The following is a 20,901-nucleotide window of genomic DNA, read 5'->3' as shown; positions in this document are numbered from 1 at the left end:
GTAAATTGTGTGGAGGTAGATGGTATCACCCCTCAAGGTTTCTTTAAGATGGCCAAGGAAGGCCTCAAACTTGGTGCTCCCACTGGCTAACTGACAGTCAGGAATACTATACTATACTCCAAGGAAACCCACTGAGGTTCTTGGATTATTTGGTGATGGTAGTAGTCATTAAGAAGCAGGCACTGAATATTCCCTTAGTAATAATAAGAGGTGGTATTTAATTAATTGGAAAAAATAAGAGTGACCTTACTTGTACCCAAATTGGAAAAGCAGATCATAGATACTACACCCAGAAAAAATTATGAGCTGGAGGGCTGGAGTCTTTTTGAAGAACACACGCTTCTGTTAAAAGGTCCAGCTTCTTCTTCTCTGCTTCCTTTCTCACTCCAAACTCAGATTAATGTAACTAGGAGAAATAATACTGAATCACTGAATATTTTATAGACCTGTGAAGGTTAGTCATTAGAGACGGTCCTGGATGTGCCGTGTTCACAGCCATTTGCAGCTAATTATAAAGAGCCTTCAAGGTGTATGTGGAGGGTAGGAGGTGGGGAAATGGAGGGAGCTCTTCATTGCAATAGAACTAAAACCTTGCAAATATATTTAATATTTCAGAAGCTGGGAATTAGGAGAAAAACCTGCTATAGTTTAAATCCAATCTCACAGAACATCTAGCATAATCATTTGTATATAATAGGTGCTCAATGACCATTTGTTGAGTGAAGACATAAAAGTAGGAATAAGCGATGAAAATCATACAGTTTCACACTGGGGAATTATCATCTCCTGATTTTCCATCCAGGCAGCATATGTTCTTGACAGACTCTGTTTTCAGTTTTTCTCCTACCCTTTCCCATTTGCTGGTTTCATTGCTTACTACATACAGCTCCCTAGATGGAAAAAGAAAACTTGCATCTTTGTTCCCAGAATTGTTACAATAGGTTTAGACATAAAAAGACACTGACATAACAAGATAAAATGGGGGTTTGATGATTTCACCAATCTTTATTTTTTAGCTGTCCTGCGTTAGCAGTATAATTTCAAGGTGGTCCAAGCAATATAACACCGAGAGTAAATTGCTTTATATTATGCTATCTATTTCAAGCTGAGTTAAACTTCATTCCATGCTTAGCTAGCTGCTATATGGAAGTAAATATTTTATCGTTAGTTTAATCTTCTTGCCATGACTTCATGCAAAAGAGGAGATAATTTATCAAGCAATGGAATAATATCATTGAAAAAGATCCAGGAAAGTTTTGTCTTCTCTTTAGGAAAAGTGATACTTTACGTTAATATTTTGCAACTCCTTTTAGACCATTTTTTCCCTGTGTGAGATCAGACCTGAAGCGTTGGAGTCCTTTATCTGTGCCTTTTTTCTTTCCCTCAAGTAGCTTCTCAAAATTTCACCAGCCCAGTGACAACATTCCCATGACCCATGACCAAGCTGCTCCGGCAGTATTTTTTGTCACATTTATTGGGGGTGGGGGGTGGGGGGGAGGGGAAAGACATTCTGTGCTGGAAGCTGGCTTTGTGATATGCCCCTCTAAGTCCAGAAGATGTCAATCTATGGCTCTTGAAACTGACAAGCAAGAAGGAAGCTCATCTTTCTAGAGTTTGCCTAGAAATATCATTGCTCTTTCATAACTGATGGCAATAAGTTGCTGTTGTAGGAAAGGAAAAAGTTTTTCTCAACCCTCCTAGGGTTCAAAGACAGATTAACTGGAAAAAAGCCTACACATCTATTTAGTATAAGTTTTACATGACAAAGGAGCCTTCTTAAGAAAATGAAGACTTGAAAAAATGGTTAAGCCTGATTGTTTTTATGCAAGATTTGATGAAGAATGGACCATCCTGGAGAAATATGATAGGTTGAAGAGCATAAAGTAAGTGTAGTAAACTGGGGGACACAGTGAGGCCTGCTTATTCAGATTCTTCTCCATGTTCCTTTGTCTTCAAAGATAAGGGTACTTCTTTCCTCTGAATACAGGAAGAACGCCTCTCACATAAGAGTGTATGACTGCTTCTAGGGAAAAAGGGGTGAGGGGGATATCGGAGTGAACTTCTTATTCCTGTTGCTTTCTCAAACTCGTTCAGCTTAAAATTTTCAATATACCAAGGTGCCATATTTTGGGGTAGCATGTTCTGCACCATATAACTACCTTTGTGTTAATATCTTTCCCCTAAGCCATTCCACTTTGGGAGTGGTGGAGTGGCTCAATCAGTTAAGCTTCTAGCTCTTGATCTCAGCTTGCGTCTTGATCTCAGGGCCTTGATCTCAGTTATGAGTTAAAGCCCTGTGTTGAGCTTCACACTGGGCATGAAGTCTACTTAAAATAATTGTCCCCTTTGAATGGCAGTTCTTGAATAGAACTGATTTTAGAAGTCAAGAAAACGAAGTTGTACACAAAATAGATTCACAGCATACACCTATACACAAATGTTGGTAGGAGAATTTTCCAACTGATGATGTGGAACTCTGAGCTCAGACAAGATATTCGAGAATGTAAAAGCTAGTGTTTTGGAGTTTTTGTTACTCTTTTGAGAGAGAAAGGATGTGTGGCTAGAGTTAAAAGCATGCTGAGTCATCTTCCTTTAGATCTGATGGTCTCAAAAGAGGTAGTATCACCCCCAAAGGGACAAAAATGAATTCTTGTATAGTGAAAAAAAAATTATACATATATGTGTAGCTTCTTAAAGTATATAATGTATACTATTGTTTTCGAACATATTTAGTATATAATGTGTATATGTACTCTTTGTGTCTATATCAATAGTAGTAAAATTTCATGGAGGGTGCGATTAGGAAAAAGAATTGTCCAACAGCACTCCAGGGGGGAGGAATTTTTTTTAAGAAAAGGTTTCAGAAATGCTACTTTAGATAAAAGGCTAAAGAAAACTGAAAAAGAGAAAGGGTAATTAAAACTAAAAGAACCAAATTAAAATTGAGAGGAGGTGAACCTGGTGTCAGAGAAGAAAAGACATTGTTTTTTCAGAGTGAAAATACAGAACTCATTTTCAATTTAGGGGCTTAAGCTGGGCAGACTAGCAAATTAAATCAGTAGCTCCAAAACTTACGGTTTAGAGGTGGTACCCACTAACAGAAAGGAGGGGAAGCCAAGAGATGCATTTAGTGAATTAAGCTTATGCCAAATTAATGTAGTAACATGAAGTTACACTTTCAATTTATGTCAATTCTATGTAATCTGCTCTCTGAAATGCCTTTCCACTCTTGGGACCAGAAGTTGTGCATTTCAATGGACCACAAATGCCATACTTGAGGGCACAGGACAGAAAAGGATCTATAGTCAGAGCCAGGTTCAAGGGCACGAGCATTGGCAGTTACACAAAGCCGTGGCTTAGAAGAACCCTGTGCTTGGTTTACGCCTCTGCTGTCACTGTTTTGAAATTCTTCATAATTTCAAGCGAAGAGACTTAGTTTTTACTTTGCACTAGGTCTGCAAATTATGTAGCTCGTCCTGAGTACAATAATAAAATAGGGACAATCCCAGAGGAACAGATAGGACTAGCCTTTGGAGAACAAATTTCCCTTTCTTGATTTAATTTCTCACGATGTTAGAAGAAGAAAGCTTCCCAGGGGAAGCAGTGGGCAAATGCTTCCTGTTTGGGTGCTCCAGGGGCAATGTTTCAGGTACCATTTGCAGAAACAAGATGCCATGCTATCTTTAGGTGCCAAAATATATTCCACTGGTAGAAAGGCAAGGTTACCATCAACCCGAGCCCTCACACTACAGCTGAAATGTTTACCCTTTGCGACCACCAGGTTCCACCAGTGTGAGGAGTTGCTGAAAAGAATTTGCAAGAAACAATCCACTGAATAAAATTCAACATCTGCTCCCTCAGCCTTATTCTTGCATCTTAAATGACACCTTGTCTTATTGCTATCATAAATAAATAAATCCCATGAAAGTAAAGCCTGTTCCATACACTTCCCTCATACCAAACTCTAAGAATTCTGTCATTTTGTCACAGAAAGAGTGGGAGAGATTATGGATAACTGGGAGAGACTGGCTTCAGCAAACGTGGGAGGTACAAATGAAAACTTGTGGGCGGGCTAAAAAGAAGCTTCTGCCTGTGATGTTTCAAAAACTGCCTGCAAAATCAAGCTGGAGCAGCTGTTTGCATCTGTATTCCAGAAGCCAGAGAAAAAACTTGAGTTGCTAGAAGTGTAAGTGTGGCAGTGGTGAAAGACGAACACTCAGGAAAAATGTGCTTTCCTTCCATGTGAATGCCCCTGTCCTGAGGCCTCCAACAGTAGAAATAAGATCCCTTTTCATGGCATCAGCCCTATTCAAAGATGTCAGCAGGGAGTCAGGAGAGAGGCACTCAGCCACTGGCGCTGCCTTTCTCCCAGAGGGAGGCTACTGTTCTTTGCAGGTAATGAGAAGAAGGTGTGATTCTCACATTTAATGAAATCCCTGAAATGAGGCTTTCAGTTAACATCTGGTCATGAAAGAGAAACTCTTGGCAGGCTATTTTCCTGCTGCTGACTGGCTGGTTGGGTCAAAGGGACTTCCTGTCCTCCTCCCTAGTCAAGGGATCAATAGCAGAATGGTTCAGTTCCCTTCACCCCAGTGGGGAACCAGGGGGAGGGGGCCCACTCAAAGTGCCAGACACTCCTGACAGCTGGCTCCTGCCATTCTCAGCCAGTGCCCTCTAATCAGGTAGCTGTTCAGTGATGTCCAATGAAGCCTAGCTGAGCAATTAAAAAGGCAAACACTTCCTGAGAACACCATGGTTGGGGAAAAAAAAATTGATAAATTTGCCTCTGCTTATACCTCAAGGCACAGTGTAAGCTGTTCAAATGTTACATTGGAGCCATGGCTTAGTTGAGCTTTAAAGAGGGCTTACCCTTCTCGAAAGGAAGAGGCTGAAATCTACAAAGGCCTTGGGAAATTCCTGAACAATCCAACAATCCACAGAGAGCCACAACCGCTCTCTCTCTCCCTCTCACTTTCCCTCCCAGTAAAAAGTGTATCTTTCTGGTGGGCATGGCAGGAAATTTTGCAGATGTTCTGATTTGGCTGGTCTTCTGTAATATGTTTTACACCGCTGTATCCTTCTTTTCCCTCCAGTAATTGGGGTTGCTTAGATTCCAGAACTGGTGAAATGAAGACTTACTTCCTCGGTTATTTCTTCTCTCTTTTATTCTGGAATCCTTTTGCTCCTCTCTCTCCTCTCTGATTTCTGCCCACTTCTATTGAACATGCTTTTCAAAATAAGAAGCTCAAAAAGAAACCATGCATGCAGGACACAGACAAAAGGAGCCTTGAGCTTAGGATCTTCTGATGGGGGAATGGCAGTACATCAGAGTAGCAATAGATCACTGAGAACGGTTTTTCCTAAGAGTGGAGCTGGTTGTAGATATATAGGTATTGTCAGAAAGGAATGCTATCATAATTGTGTCAAATTTAATAGTTAGCTTTGACTTAAGAGATACCAGACACGAAACCATATTCGCAGAAGAGGACCACCGATGTGTGTAGAGCTATTACTTCTTGGAAAATTGAAAAATCAGAAAAATACCAGTGTCGTGTGTAGAGATTTAAAAAAATGGTACAGCCTCGGTGTTAAATAACAGTATTGGCTAAATAAATCACAGTATGTCCATGCCATTGATTACTAATTAAGTCATTAGAAAAGGTTATGTAGAAGTATAGTTATTAATATTAGGTTTGGTATGCTAGATCTCACACACACACACACACACACACACACACACACACACAGGTATGCTACCTTTAGATGGTAGTCTAATGTGCAGGAGAAGAGGGATGGCCTTCTTCGGAGCCACACTTTCTGCTATGTTACAGGATCCACATGCCTTTATGAAGCCTCTTGCATTAATGATCCCTTTGAGTAACACCTACATCCAAGATCCTAGCTCTTTACTTGCTGACACAGGTAATCATGGACTAACTAGAAAAAAATGTGGGCCTTATATTCTCGTTTGTACAATGAAGGGGTTTGACCAAGTGATCTTTCAAAGTCTTTCTTCCTCTAATGTATGATTCGCTATGTCATAATTATTAATGGGTGACCCTGATGAAGTTTTGTTTATCTCTTGGTCACTGAGACAGGCTTATGATGAATATACTTTTGGTGAATGGCTCTGTCAGCAGCCCTCAAATCACAGGGTCCAGGTAGGTGTCCTCCCACCTAGTCAGCACCCCCCCCAAAGAACTAGCCCTGACAGTATAAGGAGAGAGCACCCCTAACAACAACAACAAAAGGCATCCTGAAATCCAGAGACCATTTCCCAGCAGCCCAAGGAGCATTTCTCTGATATTTAGAGGATTATGAACCAAGTTAAAAGCTGTCACCATCTATCTCTCATTGGTGGCAGACCAAAAGTTATGTCTCTCTTTAAGCTGAGAGGAAGGTTTGAAGCCCAGTGACAGGTTAACCTTTGTGTATAGGGTGTGTGGTGGGTACGTACATATATGTACATGCAAGTGTGAGAACAGGTAGATATTTTTATCTAGATACTTTTCTCCACTTTTCCTCCAGATTATTATTCATTCCCTGACATTCAGTGCTTAACTTACTCCCCTCATCCCAAGAATTATGAGGTTTAATTAAGTTCCTGAGATTGAATATGGTTGTAGACAAGTATCAAACTGTCCTTTTAGATTGTGATGTAGTTAAAGGAAGGGATATGGTCCTATTAAACAAAAAAATTGTGCGTCTTTGGATTGTGCCTGTGTTAATCTTATAATCTTACTACTAAACCATTATTTCCTTTGAATAGATATGGATGGATTTCTATTGACGAGGACATCTCATGGCTGGTCTTTGACCTATATTCATGCTCCATTCCCTTCCTGGCACAGCTTCTCCCACTAGCCTGTGGTTATCATCCTTTACTCCACAGTGGAAGAGCATAGTTTTTGAGTGGAAATGGGATAAGTGGAAATGGGATAAGGTGAAAGCTAGTTTTACTCCAATTATGTAGTTTCTAGGAATGTCTGGAATTGTCCCATTGGATCCTACGCCATCCATTGTAATTGCTAAAAAATGTGCTGGACCTATCTGACATTAACTCCCATGTTCACAAGAAAAATAGTGGCCAAAACTGTTATGATAAGTTTCCTGAAATAAATCTCTGTAATAATTAGTGTGTGGCTGTATCATCTATACTAGGCCTGCAGCCAGAACACCTGGGAATGGTCAGTGGCATATACTTAGTCTTTCCATAAACTTCCCCACAGGAAGGGCCTGTTAGATTGTATCCTCAGCAATAAGGGTCAGTCCCTCAGGAGGATCTCAAGGTGAGAGACTTAAATAGCCTCAGAAGAGAAAGGAATCTCAGCTTCCCTTTCTCTACCATGATCATTATCATTTCAGAAATTCTTTTTTAGGTTTCCTGGCCCTCCTATCTGGCCTATGCTGAGGTCTGTAGGTGATGCTGCAAAATAGCAAGAGCTTTGGTTATCCCTCCATGGAAAGGCACCAACTCCCCTCTGGGTTGGAGTTGGATAGAGAGTGGGGATGGCGGGGGACACCGTCTCTCCTGCTGTACGTGCTCAGTCTGCAATCCTTCCATGTGGTGCCTTTTGACATAATCAGACTTGAGTCCAGAAGATGCTTTTCTACTTCAAGTCTCTTTGTGTTTTCCTGCTCAGTTCCCCATCAGCAGATACCAGGGAAACTTACATACATGCCTCTGTTCTTTTGGTCATCTCAAAATCACCTATTTCCCCATTCTAACAGGAGAGACTGTGTATTTTTGTTATAAAAAGGCTAAATGATGTATATTTTATATGTATATATTATATACATGCATATATGTGTGGATATGTACATATACACATGTAAGTATATGTGTATAACCCAAAGTGTATTCCCTGGAACATAATGCCCATGACATGCACTGGAAAACTCTTGCACAGTGGACTCCTGGTGCCTCCAAGTTAGAGATTCATGTTCAAAATTTGCACATCAAGAGAACTGATACAGTCAAACCTGTTTTTCTATATATACAACTCAAGATTTCACTGATTTGTTTGTTTGATATTACATAGAGCTAATATTCTGCAGGACACATTCAAAGACACTGCTGTAGAAAACCAAACAGAACACTGTGGAGCCAAATCATGAGGGTTTAGGGTCCAAAGATCATGCCTAAACTGAAAATCTCATGAAAAAATATTTTAAACAGAAGAGCCACACTCATTGTGGTGAGCCACTCACAGTAAGGGTGGCAAAGGTAGCTGGGAGGGACTGAGGGAGATGTGCTTGTGTCTGATTATTTGTTCATCTGTGAACATTGATCACTGAGGGGAACAGTGGGACAAGTCACTAGTGATCTTAGATAAGTTCCTCTGTTTTTGAGCAAGTACATGTATTTGATTTTTAATATGTTAAAAATGTGTATGATGTAACTTCAGTCTGGTCCTTTGAATGGTCAGCATATGTAGAAATATAGTTAATCTTACAAATCACTTGTACAACCTTGTAACGTGTATTTGAAAACCAATCTTTGTCAGAATTGTGGAAGTGAGTAATTTTGTCACTTGTGGACCTCTATACTACTTTTTCAAAATTTTGTTGCCCTCCTTAAAGTGCTCAGGTCTCTCGTGCTCTAGTGAAAAGAGCAGAGGATTTGAAATCAGAAGACCTGAGTGAGCTGTAGTTATTAGCTGCCTGAACTTGAATAAGCCACATACATTCTCCCTAAATTTCAACTTCTTCACAAAAGGAGAGATTATTATTATCTGACTCAGAGGATTATAGAAAGAAGTCAGATTAAGGAAAATGCATTGTAAATATCCAAGATCCATGTAAATGGTGTGTATGTTTATTTTTCCTCACCTACCTAGGGACCCTTCACTGTGTTTCCTGATCGAGATCAATGCCTAGGTAGTTCCCATGTACAAAATGCTATTTTCTTCATCTTCCGCAATCTCAAATATCCTCTGCTCCTTACTCGCAGCTAACTATGTCAATGGAAGTAAATTGATGAAACTGTGTAAATCCAGCTATGTTATAATGAATAGTTAAGTGACATACAGGGTAGGATACTCTCTGAAAAGACTTGCCTTGAAGGAAATCTATAGGACAAAATTGACTGTAAAGTTCATGGTAGCTGGGGGGCATACAGGAGGGCTCATTCTTGGCACCCTTCCAATCATACCATTTAGAAGACCACTACTCCACACAGGGTGCCCCAAGGGTGCTCCTCCCAGAATACACAGTTGCCCTTCACTTTATGAAACTATGGAGAGATGCTTTAACTCTGATTGGGCCCAAGGATCCTCAGTTGTAAAACTTGTCATTATGGATGGACACACAGAACAAGGATAAAGTAACAAGATTCAGGAAGCGTAAGTTGAATATTTTTTTTCTTTGAATGTCCAAGACTTACCTATTCATTAGCACTTCTGTAGTAAAAAAGCAAGTAGTGGCTTGCTTTCTAGCAGTAGGTTTTCCTTTTTGACATTTGCGAGACACCTTTAACTCCACCTTGGGCATTGTCCATTCTTAGCTTCCAAATGACTGCTTCCAACTTTTTCCAATCTACTTTAGTAGATTCTAGATGAAAGAATAGACTTAAGGTAAGCAGATTACAAAAGCTTTTATCTGTGGAGGAAAAAAATGTTAATTTTTCAAATTATTTCCACTTTCCTCCAAAGATTCATCTCTCTAAGTATTTCTTCTATATTTTTTTGTTTCAAACAGATGTGGGGGGAGCATTTTGTTGTTATTGTTGTTTTGTGTTTAATCTTCTTTTATACCGAGTCCACAAATTTTTGTAGCTAGAAGAAAATAGTTTTTCAAATGCTAGTATAAACTTCCATTCTCATTTTCCTAACACCTTAGCCAGTTGGGAAATAGACATTTTAGAAATATACTTCACTCCTCTCCCTAGCCTAGGAAGACCAGGCGGAAATCTTTTTAATATACTTTAAAATTCTGTAACTGTTTTTTGTTTTGGTTTGTTTCTGTTTGGCTTCTCTTTAAGAACCAAGCATATTTCCTTGTCTAAACACATAATATATATGATCATAGTTAAACTGTTTTTTAAAAAAGATTTACAGTGACTTCCTCATATATGCCAAACTCACAGTTGATAAGATCTTTCCTTATTCATTTCAGGAGCTCACTGGTCATTCAACACGTGATCATACCTGCATCTTAGACATCTGTTGTCTATGGCCTTAAGTGTCTAGCTTAATTGACCTATAACAACTAAAGACAAGATAGTACCTAAATTAGCACAACCTAGGAGGAGATCTTATGTAAAGACCATAACAAGGCAGAGAAGTAAAGGTTTTTGTTTTTTATTTTTAAATCCAACTCTTGCAAAGCTTGTAAATTGAAAGCAAAGGCAGAATATCAGTGAACATAAGCAAATATATAACTAATGGAAAAATATTAACTTTCTGTTATCTGGTATTGTTAAAAATGGAATATTCTAGTTAAACACTATTAGATCTACCAAAGAATCTTCTTGCATTGCTTCCTAAATAATAACTCCAGAATTCATTCTCTTAATCATTAAATTATTTTAGAGTATTATTAAACATAGTCATACTGTACATCTTCTGAAATGACAATTAAAAGAAGATTATGTTTAGTAGAATATTCATTAATCAAGATTATAGGGTTTGGCATAAAATCATTTAAAGTTGTGAAGTATATGAAGAGTTTATATGTATAACTATGCTTACATCTCTATATATGTGCATCAACATGTATGCAAATATACTTATTCAATGGCAACCATATGGTATCTTTATATACATGTCAATACAGAAAATAAGTCATTTCAAAATGTGTTGCCTATGATTTGATTAGGACAGCTGCTTTCCACAAACATTTATAATTGTGTGACACTTTGGCTCATCACCAACCTACTTTTGCAGTGTTGCTGATAATTCTGTTCCTTTACCATGGTAGTTTCCCAGTTACCATGTTGTACTGTGTTTCCTGAGTCTGGAAAAGTAGTAATTGCCTTTCTTTCATGAATGTCCAACTACTCTCCTTATTTTTCATAGCATTATTGACCTAATTATGTTATGATAAGCAGCTGAGTAATGTAGCCATTTATCATTAAAATGATTAATTTATATTGTAATTCAGAAAACTCTTACTACATTTTCTCTAGAATTCAGGACTTTAATGATCATGGGGCTATCTTATGGTTGTAGAAATAAATATGTGACCTGTATCAAATATTTTATGCATTATCACTTTGTCCATAGAAAATTGCCAGTCTATGCTCTGAAGTGCCTGAAAAATAGTAATAAATGAAAATTTTGCTATTATATAAGAAGAATAAGTGTTTGTTTTCATGACCCAAAAAAAGAGCTCAGGTCTTATTTGTAGCTTCTCATATATTTTCATACCTTCTAAAGATGAGTAAACTTATTCAGGGTGTTTTGGTTTCAGTTTGAACAATGTCCAGGAAGTAATTGGTCAAAGAGTGAAAGGCTGGCATCATCGGCCTTGGCATATTATTATCTTGGTGCCTGGGCTCTAGCAAATACCATTCACAGAAGCCAGATGCATCTGCTTAGGAAAGAGCCTGAAGAGGGACATTGTTATCATTGACATTCACTGCTGATGTTGATGTGATCATTATGAGGAATAAGGAAATCTGCCAAGTGTGTGGTGAAATCACAAAGTGGCCTCCACCACAATAGAAAATGTCTTAACAAAGAAAAAAAAATAGGACATGTTCTCTGGAAAAGAACGGAATCTCATCGAATGGCAGAACTAATAATAAAGAGTCAATATGGATGAAACAAAAGCACTGATTGAAGGCTTATGGACATACTTAGAGAAAATGAGGTAGCCTAGGATTGTAAAATAATAATGCCTGCTGACAGTAAGTTTCTTTCTCTTCTTATGGAATAAAACTCAGATCCACAAAAGCCAAACAATAAAATTCAAGGAAGTTTTACAATCGTGAGAGGGAGTTGGCTTCTGGAAACAAGAAGCAAAATTCTGATAAAATAAATCTGAAAGAAAAATTAAGATTATGATGCCTAGGGAGATGGAATCTCTAATGTAGAGGAGAAAATATTTTCACTCATTTCATTTTTCAGTCATCTTGTCTGTAAAAGGATACAGCATAGTTGTTCTTGGAGCACTGTTAATCCTTAAAAATGTTAATGTATGAAAAAGCAAACTTTGGTGACATTCCTGTGCTTTACTACCTGTGCAATATTTAGCATCATTAAGATTTGAAATTGGCATCGCCATGTCTTTACTATTCCATGTTTACTTGGAAATTTTCTAATTTTCTCCATCCCCAGGGGAAACTGTTAGGTCCCCTATTGTGTTCATTAGCGTCGCCCAGTAAATTAAAATGTAGGAGATAGCCTGAAAAGAACAAGAGAGTACAATTTGTTAATGAAGCATCCTACCTGAACAAGTTTTTACTAATCAGGCTGGGGAAAACACAGCTATGTTCAGCAAAGCGCCCATATAGGGGAGAAGAGGGGAAGGAGTCATTGATTGCCTAAGTGAGAAAGTAGCTGGTATTCAGCTTAACCAGCAGGGATGGTGCTCCCATGGAGTTTGTGCGGGTGTCCATGAGTATATCTGTAGCTCAGTCCACAAGGATGTTATTCATCCTGTTTAAATGGATGATTACTTAGATGCATTTTGGGAAGCTGGATTTTATGTAAACAACAGTGTTTTAGTGGTGACAAAGGAAAAATGAGGGGACTACATATTCATATGGACCTCCATTCAATCTCCCCTCACTCTTGCCTGTAACCTGCCTCAGCTAACTCGTAACTCAACAGGTAACTCCTGCCTCCAGGCTGCAGGCTCCCACCCATCTGACCTCCAAACTCCTCATAGTGGTTGTTCTCAAATAAAAGTCTGATCGTGTCACTCACCTGCTGAAAACCCTTCAGAGGTTTCAGTAACCTGAAGGATAAAGATCAAAATCTGAAGGCGAGCAAAGAAATCCCTATTAGACCTGGCACCAGATGACCTTTGCAGTTTTATCTCCTGCTGCTCTACTCATGCACACTTGAGTATTAGCTACACCAAACCTCCTTAGTTCTCCAAACTCACCCCACCCTCCATCGGGCCACCGCAAATGCTGTTCTCTAGTGACCATTCCCACCCTCCTTCTCATCTCTTTTGTTACTGGTGAGCAATTACCCTTCCTGTAAGACTCCCCTCCAACACCATTTTTTCTTGCAGTACATACATATGGATATATGGGTATGTGTATACACATTTTATGCAGTAGTGCAGGACCATAAAAATGTGCAAGTCCAAGCAAAGTAATCTTAATCAGTGGGAAAAATTATAATTGTTCCATGACCTTTAAATTGTCAAAATATTGGGGTGCTGAAGCATCTGACTCCAGCTCAGGTCATGATCTCATGGTTCATGAGTTCAAGCCCCGCATCGGGCCCTGTGCTGACAGTGTGGAGCCTTCCTTGGAGTCTCTCTCTCTCCCTCTCCCTCTGCCTCTCCCCCACTTGCATGCTTGCTCTCTCTCTTGCTCACTGTCTCAAGATAAACTTTAAAAAAATAAAAAATACAAATTTTTTGTCAAAGTACTAAAAACTCTCTTTTAATGTCAGTTATAAATGTATACAGAAATAATAAAATGAATATTTAGTACACTGTGATTAAAAATATTAGAAACATTAAGGATGAAAGTATTTTATTTCTTTTTAGGAAAGGTAATGAGTAGTTTGAGCAGAGCTTTCCTCCTCCTCCTCATGGTGTAACTTACGGTGCAGAGCAAGCATCCTTTCTGTGCCTTGGCAAATTGTCATATTCCTTTGTAAGTTTGGGTTGGCTTCCAACATTTTGTCCTTTGCACTTTCAATGTCATGAAATATCTCCTGGGTTTTCTTTAATACGAAGTTCTCCTTCCAGCATCACTTCCTTTGGGACATCGTCATCCTTTTTTATCTTCTCTTCTCGTTTACGTCAACAAGTTTGTCTTTACTGAGTTCTTCTGGCTGCATATCTAGGGTCCCTTGAATGGCAGCATCATCAACATCCCCACAGTCAGCTATTTCGTCTATAATTCTATTTACATTTAATTTGAATTTCACTTCCAATGTCATCACTTCTCATTCCTTTCCTGAGACTTCACCTTTATTAGCCAGTTTCCTCTTTTCATTATTTACCCTTGTAAATATTGCATGGATAGGACATGGACAAGGAGGCAATACGATTGCACACTCTGTTGTCTGGGCCTGAAGGTACACAGTGAGTGATCACTGACAGACTTTAAAAGAAGTGACATATTAGTCACTGATCATCATGCACATCTGTTATTTACACAATGATTTGTAAATGGAAGAGTTAGCAAGGGACTTTGTACTTTCTGCAATTACTCACAGTTAATATACTTTAGAAACTAAAATTTAAAGCATGTTGTGGAGAAGCCGGTATTATTTAAGTAAACTGTGAGTCATGGTAACTAAAATTTATGCATATTGGAATGGTACAAAGCTAGGACTGCCTGTGTGTGTGTGTGTGTGTGTGTGTGTGTGTGTGTGTGTGTGTGTGTAATGTAATCTATTTGCAAATCTGTCTTTCCATTTATAATGTATCAGATACTTCTTGTGCCTCACTTTTGATGCCTTTGGCCACTTGTTTCGGCCCATCTGCTTTGTGACTAACTTCACAAGAAAAACAATGCAGCTGTGCCTAGGCTTATGCCCAGATCTGGCACTTCTCACCTCCCACCCTGAGTTTTCCTGTTTTCACCAAGATATGAGATGCCAGAGGACCTGCTTGACACCCACACCGTGTGCTCCAGTATGGGACTCGAAGAAATTTTTCTCCTTTCTTTTACTTAGCTTGATCTGAGACTCAGGAATTTGCATAACTTCTCACAGATCAAGACTCCTACGAGATCAGTAGATCTCCTGTGCTGAACAAAAGGCCAATATTTGGTGCTGAATTCCCAATTGCTAATACATGTTGATCTGGCAACCATGGGAAGTAGTGTTGACTTCTCACCATCATCTCAGCGACCTACTCTCAGAGTTTTGCATGCTATCCCCACAAACTTGGCTTCTGCTGGGTTGAGGTTTCTCTTTACAGAAAGAGGGATAATTCTGATTAGAGCAGGGTAACTCTTCCAATGAAGTAGAGTCTACAACTGCCATGAGGTCTCTGTAGGCTTTTCATACCAGCAAAGCAACAGGAAAGGATAGTGGTTAATGTACTCATGGGGTAATGAACCCAGAAAAAGATATGCATATATATTTCTGTAGATATTTGTTCTAAGAATTAATGCTAAACATTGTAAAAAAAATGAGTATATTTGGAACTTGGCATTCATTGAGAAACATCTTGTGATGTGTCCCAGCCCAGTGATAACAACCAGAGAATAACTGGAACCATGACCCAACAAAAACCAGGCAATAAGGGCAAAGACCTGCAGGAATGTGTACTTCATCACCCTATTAGGCAAATTACCAGACCAGTCAAAGCACAAAGTGCTGCTGAAGATCAAGTCCCTTTGCTTGAAGGCTATCGGGTGAACATAATGAAAATAAGCTATGTCCTCAAGACCAGCTGCAAGAGCAACAGGTATAGTTTGTTTCAAAACAAGCCTTCTGCATTAAGACTTCTCAGAGTCTGAATGGCCAACTGTTTAAACTTGTACCATCCTTCTTGAGGAAAAAGTGAAGGTTCTTTTCCTGTCAAAACTGGAGGCTGCTGTTGTGGAGTAGGAGACAGACTGATGGCTTTTCTTTTGTGCCATCAATTGTAGTAGCCAGCTGGATGAAATCGCAGTCATATTGGCTCCTTGCTGTCCTGTTTCACAACCCCTACTCCCCTTCTCCCTCCACCATTTTAGGAGATTGCGCTTCCTTACAAAGTAGGAGCACATTCTTTTGATTTTTTTTTTTTTTGCTTGTTTGTTTTGCGTCTTGCTCTGCTTGCTGGAGAGACCTGGCTAAGATACCCTACGGGGCAGAGAATGTGCTTGCTTGGCTTTTCTCGCCTGCTAGTACATATTTAGCATATGCCTATTAAGTGTCAACTATTGTGTGTATTAGATATTTAGACTGTGAAGACATATAGACAGGATCCTTTTCTTTAAAAAGTTACAGTTTAGAGTATGTGTTGGGGGGTGGATAGCAGAAGAAATAGAAAGTAAGGACTATCAAACTGGTAGTTATCTGCCTGGTAATCACTGAAGACTTAAAGGAACTGTGGCACCGGATGTGAAATGTGAGGATTTACCAGCGGATTTCTAAGCAGACAAAATAGATGAGGTCCTTTCAGGCAGAAGGAGCAAAGGCACAAAGGCATGAAGCAGGCTAGAACATGGTATATTTGGGAGAAGAGCCAGTATCTCAGAAAGACTGGACTCTGCAAAGGATAACAGTGAGAACAGACATGGCACCTGAAGTAATGGGGTCTCTGGGCTCTGCTAAGAATTTGAAATGTCATCATATGGGCTGGAGGTAGTCATTAAGAGATTTTAAGCACAAGACCAACACTAACTGATTTTCTAGTAGGAAAGGGCTGTGGGAAGGTGGCAGTGAGAAGGGAAAACTGGAAGTAAGAGGTAGTTGCAATCTCCCAGCTAAGAGATCATGAAAGTCAGAGGCAAGTTGCAGCAATGTGGATAAGAGGAATGCACACGGGGGAGAGACTTTCAAAACATGAAGCCAGTTCCGCTTACTGATTTACTGTGTAAGCTTCTTCTTACACTGGCCCCCTCTCCCACCAATCCTGCAAATGGATTCCCATTGAGAAAGCATGAACTAATATTGTTTCCTTAAGGGATAATTTACATGTTTCTTTTTTAAATATAAATGATAAAAATGTTCAGCAATAAGTAAAATGCTTTGCTTATGTTCAAGCTTTGGAGCTTAGTTTTCACATTTATGAGCTGAGCATTCGACCATCTGGATTTTCCACATGGATCCATTTGAAAAGGAAACTCCAATGGTTTATAATGCTAAATTAACTTGTTTCAAGGGCCAAGCAACAGATTTCTTTCTCCTTGTCTATCTTGACAGCTTCCTTCTTTGCATTTCATCTGTGCACATATTTGAAGAGAAACGTATCTTTTAGTGTGATTCCTGACAGCCATATTATTTAAGATTCAAAGTGTTTTGCCTCCTGAGAACTCGAGTCACATTTGTTAATTTTGATTTATAGCTAATGTTTGGTACTCCACTCATGACTTTCACTTAACACACTTAATGAGCATCAGTTCTCACAGTGCTCCATATGTGGTCTGAAAATGTTATTTACAGCCTCTCGATGAGGGAAATGGCACAACAAGAACTTAAATCTCAGCAGGCAGCAGAGTAAGCCAGACTGGGATGAGCTGGGATTCAGTGACTTCATATTTGCAATTGCAACGGGTCACATGCTCAGAGATGAACTTTCCTATAGGTAATATGCGTATATTTAGCCAGATAACATGAGTGTAATTACAAAGTTTCAGAAATCCAAATGACACAAGAATTCAAGAGGCCGTGTTGATGTCTTAGAGATTGAGACACTAAAGGGGATTTGAATTTACAAGACACAAGTGATCACAACAAAGGTATTTTCAATAGATTGCAGAGGAAGAGACCTGTTTTCAGTAGGTTGAGGTAAGAATGAAAGTGGAAGAGTGTGCTCTTGGTTGTAACTGCTCTTGCAAGAATTGTGGTGAAGGGAAGGTAAGAGATGACTGAATTGTGAGTAAGGCAGTGGTGGAGAGGTCAGTTTTAACACCATTTTTGTAATGGGTAATTCTTGAACCGATTTCTAGTTTTAAGGGAAAAGAGCCAGAAAGTGACAGTTTGAAGAACAAAGAGAAAAAGGGGATGCATAAGTGCTGGAGAAGTGGAGAAAAATTAAGTCAGGCATAGGGAAGATAACTGATTCAATTTATCTTACCTAAAATGTTAAAGCAGGCCTTGGGCTATTTAGATTACAAGTGACTAAGGAAATTGACTCCAAACTGAGGGGCTTTATGGTGAATCTTATTTTCAAGAACTTTCACTCGTACAGACTCTTCCCATTCACGGCCCCAACTATATTTCCACTCCAGCTTCATTTCCATCAGACTTCTCCTTGTGTCTGGTGGTCAAAACATGACTATGGGCATTAGGGCAGTCTAAGTAGAATTTAACTTAGAATCGATTCTTTTAGTTTTTTTTTTTTTTTTTTTTTTTTTTTTAATTTTTTTTTTTCAACGTTTATTTATTTTTGGGACAGAGAGAGACAGAGCATGAACAGGGGAGGGGCAGAGAGAGAGGGAGACACAGAATCGGAAACAGCCTCCAGGCTCTGAGCCATCAGCCCAGAGCCTGACGCGGGGCTCGAACTCATGGACCGCGAGATCGTGACCTGGCTGAAGTCGGACGCTTAACCGACTGCGCCACCCAGGCGCCCCTCGATTCTTTTAGTTTTAGTGGGACATGGGTAGCTCATAGGTATAGATAAACTTTTGACCATCATTTCAGCATAGGAATATGTCCTACCACCCAAGTGTCTACTCACCAGGAGCCATGGCACTAAAGTACCACATGAGAGAAAATTCCACACATGAGAGAAATCATATGGTATTTATCTTTCTCTGACTTATGACCAGGTTGTCTGGTGCTTTGAAGGTACCCATGTGGTACCTGGTATCAAAGTATGTGGGTGACTGAGCAGAAATAAGATATGAAATGCATGAAACCAGAAGGCAATCTTTGGGAAAATCCTCCAAAGTATACAGCCAATATATGAAAAAAGAAACTTGGAAAAGTTCCCCCAAATGGACAACATTCTAAACCTTTTTAAGTCTATCAATGAGTTGTAAAGCAGGAAGGTCATTTTAAAAAGTATAAGTAATTAAAACATAACAAGTTTAGTCAATCATAATTATTTTTCTATAGAAAGTTGAGTTTGAAAAGAGTTATACAAAGGAGCTTTCATATAGTGTGTAGCTATAATATGTAGGATGAAAAGAATTTATATGTACAAGCAGTTAATAAAGACGGGCTATTTTTCTGAATTTTCAGATGGTTGTGCTATTTATCTTTTTTTAAGTTTTTATTTTAATTTCAGTTTAGTTAACATACCGGGTTATATTAGTTTCAAGTGTACAGTATAGTGATTCAACACTTCCATACATCACCCAGTTCTCATCATAAGTACACTCCTTAATCCCCAATACCTATTTAACCCATCCCCCCTTCCCTCCTTTCACTCTGGTAATCACCAGTTTGTTTTCCATTATTAAAGTCTGTTTCTTGGTTTGTCTCTCTCTTTTTTCCCTTTTATTCACTTGGGTTTTTTTTTTTCTTAAATTCATTCCACATATGAGATAAATCTTATGTGGAATGTTTATTTTTCTCTGACTTATTTTGCTTAGCATTATACTCTCTAGCTCCATCCATGTCATTGCAAATGGCAAGATTTGATTTTTGATGGCTGAGTAATATTCCATTTTATATATACCACCTCTTCTTTATCCATTCAACTCTTGATGAACACTTGGGCTGCTTCCATATCTGGGCTATTGTAAATAATCCAACAATAAACATAGGGGTGCATATATTTTCTAATTAGTGGGGAGGTTTTTTTTTTGTATTACTTGGGTAAATACCAGGAGTGTGATTCCTGGATGGTAGGGTAGTTCTATTTTTAATTTTATGAGGACCCCCATACTCTTTTCCACAGTGGCTGCACCAGTTCACATTCCCACCAACAGTGTACGATGATTCCTTTTTCTCCACATCTTTGCCAACACTTGTTTCTTGTATTTCTGTACACTAACAAAGAAGCAACAGAAAGAGAAATAAAGAAAGCAATCCCATTTACAGTTGCACCAAAAGCAAAAAATACCTAGGAATAAACTTAACCTAGGAGATGAAAGACCTGTACTCTGAAAACTATAAGACATTGATGAAACAAATTGAACACAACACAAAGAAATGGAAAGACATCCCATGCTCATGGATTGGAAGGATAAATATCATTAAAATGTCCATACTATGCAAAACAACCTTCAGATTCAGTGCAATCCCTATAAAATACCAACATCATTTTCCACACAACTATGACTTACCTAAAATTTTTATGGAATCACAAAAGACCCCAATAGAAAAAGCAATCTTGAAAAAGAAAAACGAAGCTGGAGGTATCACGATTTCAGATTTCAAGTTATACTACAAAGTTGTAGTAATCAAAGAAGCGTGGTAGTGTCACAATAGACACATAGTTAAATAGAGGAAGATAGCCTAGAAACAAATCTATTATAAGGTCAATTTATCTTTGACAAAAGAGGCAAGAATATGCAATGGGAAGAAGATAGTCTCTTCAATGAATGATGTTGGGAAAACTGGACAGCAACATGCAAAATATGAAACTGGACCACTTTCTTATACCATACACCAAATTAAATTCCAAAAGGAGTAAAGGGCCACCAAAATTGTGTAAGTTTCAGGTCACAAAAAATCCCCTGTGGCATGGGGGTTTAGTGTGCAGTGATGAGTCAAAGGACTCCAAATTTGAGAACAGGTGGAATGAGAGATAGGGAGCCTAGTGATTCATTGCAGGAAATGGAAGCCTAACTTTATAAATTCCCATATTCTAACAATGGGACCAGTGGAGAAAAGAGTGCATATGTGGTGATGTGTGTAGGGAGTGGTATTTATAAAGCATCACAGCTTTCTGAACACTGTGATAGACTCCCTATATTTGTTAACTCTTTTAGTTCTCTAAATAATAATATCTGACCCTTATTGAGCATTTATCCACTTACATATGGCAGGTACTATTCTAAGCATTTTATGTGCCTTAACTCATTCAATCCTCATAACACCTATATGACATAAGTGCTATTATTCCTCATTTTTCTGATGAGGAAAGTTGTCAAAACTCTAATTAGTAGGGGAGGCATGATTTATACTCTGCTCTTTGTTTTCAAAACTCTAACTT

The sequence above is a fragment of the Lynx canadensis genome, chromosome B1 (genome assembly GCF_007474595.2).
Source record: "Lynx canadensis isolate LIC74 chromosome B1, mLynCan4.pri.v2, whole genome shotgun sequence".
Lineage (NCBI taxonomy): Eukaryota > Metazoa > Chordata > Mammalia > Carnivora > Felidae > Lynx > Lynx canadensis.
Note: the sequence above shows the minus strand (reverse complement) of the source record.